This window comes from Astatotilapia calliptera, chromosome 1, assembly GCF_964374335.1.
Source record: "Astatotilapia calliptera chromosome 1, fAstCal68.1, whole genome shotgun sequence".
In the NCBI taxonomy this organism is placed as follows: Eukaryota; Metazoa; Chordata; class Actinopteri; order Cichliformes; family Cichlidae; genus Astatotilapia; species Astatotilapia calliptera.
Window position 1 is genome coordinate 34,389,907 of NC_137422.1, and position 6,653 is coordinate 34,396,559.

Below are 6,653 nucleotides of genomic sequence, written 5' to 3' on the forward strand. Positions count from 1 at the left end.
GCAGGCAAACGTGGCAGTGTCGGACATGCAAGAAATTCAAAGCAATCATCTGTGGCCTCCAGGGATAATCACTGCAAAGCCCCACTGTCCCATTCACTGAGGATAAAACCCACTGGATTAATCTGCAGGCCTACAGAACACACACACACACACTTACATAACACACAGACCACTCTTCCTCTCTTTTGCATGCTTTTCTTTCACTTTGACATTCACAGCCTCTCTCTCACTTCTGCTCTCACAAACACACACAAAACCTAGAGCACACACACACACACATGCGCACACAATCTCCTCTCCTCCATTTCTTCTCTACATGTATACATTCAAATGGACACCTGTCAGTATACGTCTCTGTGCGCACTCATTTAGACATGCAGATTGTTGACAGGCACATATAGAGCTGTATATATTAGGTAAAAACACACTCTTCTGTTTGTACGTGTGACAAATGGGGGAAAAGGATGTAAAAACAGCATGGTTCTCCTCCTGCGTGGACAACAGGATTAGAGTTATCACATGCTTGTGCTAACAACAAAAACATAAACATCCTTAAAAGATAATCGCGGCTTCTTTGCAAAAGGATTTGTACTTTTGGTGTTGCACCGACTTTAACCTTGCTGTAAGGGTAAAACTGAAGCCATCAAAGGAATCGAGTTACTGCAACTCGATAACGCCATTGTGATCAATAAGAAGGATCATATCACCATTTTGAATGTTTTATAAATGATAATTTGATGAAGCACCAGGATCAAAATACAGAACAAACAACATTAAGTATTTCTTTGTCTATCCTTGATGTCCAACACATGCATAAACTGCATCTCTTATTTAGATATTTGCAAAAATGTAAGAGTTTTAATATGTATTTTAACATTTTTACATCCATATTTACTTGTGAAAAGACGTGTTTTTTTACTGAAACAGATCCACCCATTTCATCGAACATACTGTGATTGGAGGTAAAAGACAAAGGTGCCTTTAAGTTACATTAAGTTGGCCAGACATGAAACAAAGTGTTAAAGAAATGTGCAATAATCTTTAGATATGAAATCTCGTGTTCCGCATTTAGCATTTCAAGTTCTAAACCAGTAATTGCTCTTTGTTGGTGCTACTGCTGCTGGATTCTTTAAAATTAGAAGTGCACAGATTTTGAAATTCTGCATATACATTTGCCAAGACCAATTTTTTGCTTGTTTGCTTTGTGTTTGTTGTTATTTTGTGTCCTACCTTAGTTATAATGAGTGGATATTTGAGTTACGGTTGTCTTCCTGTCATCTCAAAATCATCTTCCTATTCTCCTTTGAGCACTGGGATTTTCACCCAGTAAAGTGTGATTATCTGATTTGATGAGGGCAGTTGAACAGGTGTCCCCAACAAACTGGTGAGTGTATATCAGTCTATTTCATCTGTAAATTGTTTTGTATGGTGAAAAGAACTTAAACTGATAAAAACTCACCCTGTTAAAGCTAAACTCTGTAAGCAGCACTCATTCTGACTGACTCAGCTTTAAAAATTAACCCTGCGGGTGCAATCAAAATATACTGGAGGGCTTCTTAAAACATCTGCCCCTCTCAGCCCTAGATTGATAAATGATGTGCTGCCCAAACTAGTTTAAAGAGTGCATGTGTTTATAAAAACCTCACAGGGTAAAATAAAAAAGGGAAGTCATTGCCAGAAGAAGATCCCCGCACTCATTTTATTGCTCAAAGTTAATAAGTGAGATTGTGATCTGGGCGCATAATCACTCGGGTTTGTCTATCATGTGGCAATTTCACAGACGATTGCACTGAAATTTAACAGGAAGGCGTAAAGAGCAAAATGAATAAATAGCAAGGGGAGTACATTTAAGTATCGAATGAAGAGGAAGGAGAGGAAAAGTTTGCTACGCTGTTTGTGGCATGTGTGCGTGTTTGACAGATGTAGCGGGAGACTGGTGGTAATTTCTCACCTCTTTGTGGGCAGGGTGACAGAGTGGTGAGTGATAGGTGCTGTGGGGGAGGATGGGGGATTGATCATGGTGGGGGGCAGGTATGTGCTAATGAAAGCAGGAAGCACTTTCTCACCAGGAAGCTAATTATTTGAGCACCCTGGGTTCATGTTAATCATAACATTTCGGCTCCAGGAAAAGCAAACAGCTGCAATTAACATTTCATCAACCAAACCAGTTACACTTGGTTCACTGTACACCAGCTTTCAGCAAAATCAGGACACAACTGTAGGACACATTTAAGATTTCTTAAGGTGAAAAAAACAAAACAAAAGTAAGTTTAATAAACTGAAGAAGAGCAGAATATGTCCAACAATAATCCAGTACAAGGAAAAACCAAAACTCAGTGGAATAACTCCAGAAAATAAACCAGGAATCCTACAGGAGCAGACCATAAAGAGAGAAAGTGAAGCAAGTGAAGCAAAGCAACCAGAGACACAAGAAAACATATTATCAAAGTAAAACAGGAAGTAAGGGAGGAAAAAATAGACAAGAAAACACAGGAAGTCCTAGGAAAACATTATTAATTAAATTTAACAAATTGTTAGAAGTAAAGTTCACCTGTTGCAGCTGAGATTGATATTTTTTTTTACATGCTGGATGCATTTGCACTCCATAATTTAAAGCAGCAGCAAAACCAAAATACAACATAGGACATAGAATTGACTGGAAGTTGGATATGCTTCAATTAGTCCATGTTGGGTGTGCTGCAGTCATTTCCTGCCCTAATTGAAATATCCACCTGTTTACATCGAGTTACAAACAACACCAGGCTGCCAAAAAAAGACAACACACACACACACACACACACACACACACACACACACACACACACACACACACGTGTTGATCTGCTTAAGAGTCGGCCTGAGCTCTTTGTCCTCTCTGACATTAACACAGGTGCACATGCAGGAAGGGGAGAAAGACTGGAGCAGTTTCTACTTTAACTTGAGTTAAATTCATAATCAAAATTCATAACAAAATTCAACCTTAATGTCTCAACTACGCAGCTTCAGTCATAGGAGTGACTATTGTACACGTTTTCTCAGACAGGGCCTTAAAAACTAGCATCTTAAAATAATTATTTCAAATGCTTATATGCTGACCTCTGATCTTTTTTTTCTGCTTCTGTTTTTCTTGCACCTGACGCTCCTAACCGAACATCCATCTTTCCCTCATGAAAATGATCTGTTACCATTAACGGCTCCCTGTTCACTGTGTCTGTACGGTCCTCTGGAAAAAGGAAGTGAAGGAAAGGTGAAAAGTCAGACCTCTGGATTAAAACAGATCTGAACCACAAACAGCCTGGCCATTTTATAAAAACAATAAGTGTGATAACGAATGCTGTCTCACTTGTTTCCAGAGCGCAGAAACTAGATTCAGGTATTTTTCACGACTTACTGCTTCAGTTTGCCTCGTTTCACGAATAGATTAACTTCAGATTTTCATTTTTGGGGGGGCACTTTGAGAACAAACGTTTCGCTTTGTGCGTAAAGTGTTTTTCAGCGTGTTTCAGACTCGGGAGCTGTCCAAGGTCCTGAACCTGCACACGGCTTTTCTGTTCAATGGCCAGCTACACCTACAAGCTTTCAGAAACATGAAAAACAAGATTACACAGTCTGTGTTATCCTGTTGTTTAATCCTTACATAAAACAACCACTCTTCCCCTGTGACAGAAAACAGGAAACAGCCAAAAGTTCAAACAATTCAGCACAGAGTCGCTACAAACACAACAGAAACACCTCAGCAACATGGTCCTCGTTTCCCCTCAGATATCATCACCTCACAAACAAAAAATAACCTAGCAAATATGACGCGTTCTTACAGCTGAGAACTCTGTCACGTCCTGGGACGTATAAACTGCTAAAACCTGAAATCTGGAGAAGCATTCAAACTTTAATTATCGCTCTTCTTTTGATTATTCTGTGGGTCAAAATGAGAGGATTAAAAAATCGAATTAAACCGACCTGGTTAAGTTTCTTCGGCTCTTTCTCTTCTTTTTCTTTTGCTGTATGTTTGTACAGGGTGAAGATGTCTGTCCGTCCAGCCGCTCCGTTCAACGGGACTGTCCCCGCCCCCCAACCCCCACGCCCTCCGCTGGATCAGCACCGCCCTCCCCCTTAACTGCCATAGCAAGCGTTAATCTCCGCAGGTCTACTCATCAAACACTTCCTGTTAATGACTCACAAAATAAAACCTGTGAAGGAACTGTGTAGTTACTTTAAGTGAAAACTGTGTATAACGTGACTGGTGTTTGGTCATTAGGAGGTGCATACACAGGAAGTGGTGCTGAAAAAAACTTCCGACATCCCAAGAAATCCAGGACTATTTTTAAAGGTGGCAAAGCAACAACACTACAAGTCGGAAATGTCGAAATATACATGTCATACATAGATTATAGCACAGGGTAAATCCACGAAATGCTTTACTCCTGTTATTGGAAGGAAATATAAGTGAATAATACACATTTCCCTAACATTTGTGAAAGATCCCCGGTTTGATTACATGGGAAGACACAAATTCCTTGAGAGTTGCATTAAGAAGGACGTAAGGCATTAGGCACAGGCCAACCAGGCAGTGCTACCTGCTCTCCTATTAGATAAAATATAAGATATATAGCAACACAGCTACTTCTGACAACAATAATAATAATACTAGGTTTGGTTTTAATTTGACAGTCATGCCACCTGTTTTCCTGTCTCATTGACGCCTCTCACAAAATGGCCGCGCCCTCTGACGTCAGCGGTAACGGATAAAAAGGTAGGTCAGCTGCGCGCTGCCCAAAGCCATGTTGGCTGCAAGCTGCTGTCTTTCTGCATTGATATCAGGCAGAGCTGCAGGCTGATCTGCGCAAACTGCAGATTATTGTCTGTGATCTAAATTCACGGTGCTTTAGTCCGACTGTTTACTACTTAGAAAGCAGAGTAACTGACAAAGAAAACTTTTTACTGAAGGAACTCAAATGAAAACAATAATAAATGTGAGAAAGAAAAATCTGACAAATCTGACTTTTTTCAGTGCAGGTGATTAATGCGATTTGAGGGATAGATAAGAGAGCATTCAAAGAAAATGTTATTTATTTATAGAATATTTCTGACATAAATCCAAAAGCGTGTAGTTCAAGTTTTTTTCTATTCTTTTTTTTAAAAATTGGTATACAGAAAGATTTTCATGGTTACAAGTATGATGATTTTCTTTCCTACCCTAAATATTTTTTTAATAACCTTACATCCCCTTACATGCAATACATTTCCCATCTCCACTGACCATACTTCCTGTCACAAGCATATCTATCCATGTGTGTTTATATGCACACAGAGCCCAAAAAGCCTCTTGAGATTGTCCTCTGTGTGCTCAGCTGTTTGCCCCTGGAGTCCTTGACTTTACATAATCACACAAAATGCTAAAATGCTTGAAAAGACATGGTGCAGGGGCAACACGTCTTCTTTACTAAAAAGGTCTTTTTAGCTGGAGAAATTGCAGAAATTAGAAGCTTGTTGTTCCTTTTTTAAGATGAAAATTTGCTTGTGTGCACTCTCTTTTTGACAGCTTTTATTTATTGTACTTTAACGGATACGTGGCCTTAGATGACTCACATCTGCAGACGCAAACAGCATACATGCAAGACAAACATTAAGCAGGTAAAAGATGAGAGCCATGGTGCCTTGATTATTTCTGCGACTGTGGAGAGATAACACAGGAGAGGTCCTAATGAGCTGGGGAAAGGAGTGTAAGGTAAAGGCTTAGCAGTGATCAGATCATATCATCTTTCTCCTTGTCAATTCCCACACTGTCAAAAAAAAAAAACGCATTAAAAAAAAAAAAAAAATTATGTCACTACGCTTTTCCAAGTGTCCTTTGAGCCAATCAGCCCTTAGGTTCTTTTTCTTTAAATTTGTTGTTTTGTCAAGTAAGTCCTTACTGTGCTCCATCAGCAGCATGTGGTGATCCTACACTAGTCCTTGTCATCTCTCCTAGTTTAATGGATTAATGTCCTTATCGCTCTACTGTCTTCTTCCTCATTATTTACTATTAAAACACTAAAACATTCTCCAGAAATCCAGTTGACCCTCGAGGCCTGAAAGCAGCTGATTAGCAGCAGAATGGATCTATGCAGGTGATGGATTGGCTTTCCTCCCTCCCAGTTGATGATCCAATAGCAATAAAGTCAAGAACCCAATAACACTGTGACACCGTGTTGCCACTGATTGAAGCAGTCCTCCTCGAGTGTTTGAAAATGGCTCAGAGTGCAAATTTATGCATAGCACAGAACATCCAGCAAAGAGACATTTCCAAGTGATTACTCTGATGTGTGACAGTTGGGAACTGGCAACTGGCTGTGTCAATTGAATGCATATAATCTGATAAGTATTTAGCTATCATTTACAAAACAGTGACAGGATTCCTGCTGCATAATGTGTTAAGTACTACACGTGTGGTATTGGGACATTTGAATACTGCACTGCACTATTGTTAATCATAAAACCCATGCAGCTACAAAGATATCAACTCATTTTCAGGGTGTATAGTAATCTACACGTGTACCTGAAACTGACCGGCTGAATTTAATGAAACTCAGAGGTGGAGGAGAGGCAAAGGGACAGGTCATTAACTTTTGGATCAGGTCTGAATCCCTTTGTTTATGTGCTATTGTTATGGGGTT

General features: G+C 39.7%; 1 protein-coding gene across 2 annotated transcripts in view; it reads right to left on the minus strand.

The window, feature by feature from the left end:
- The window catches only part of LOC113026071 (synaptosomal-associated protein 25-B), a 42,644-nt gene extending 38,566 nt beyond the window's left edge, over nucleotides 1-4,078 (minus strand). For both annotated transcript variants that reach the window (XM_026174499.2, XM_026174506.2), the window contains exon 1: nucleotides 3,958-4,078. The gene's annotated coding sequence lies outside the window, so the exon portion shown is untranslated. The remainder of the gene's footprint in view (nucleotides 1-3,957) is intronic.
- Between the last annotated feature and the right edge of the window lie 2,575 nt (nucleotides 4,079-6,653).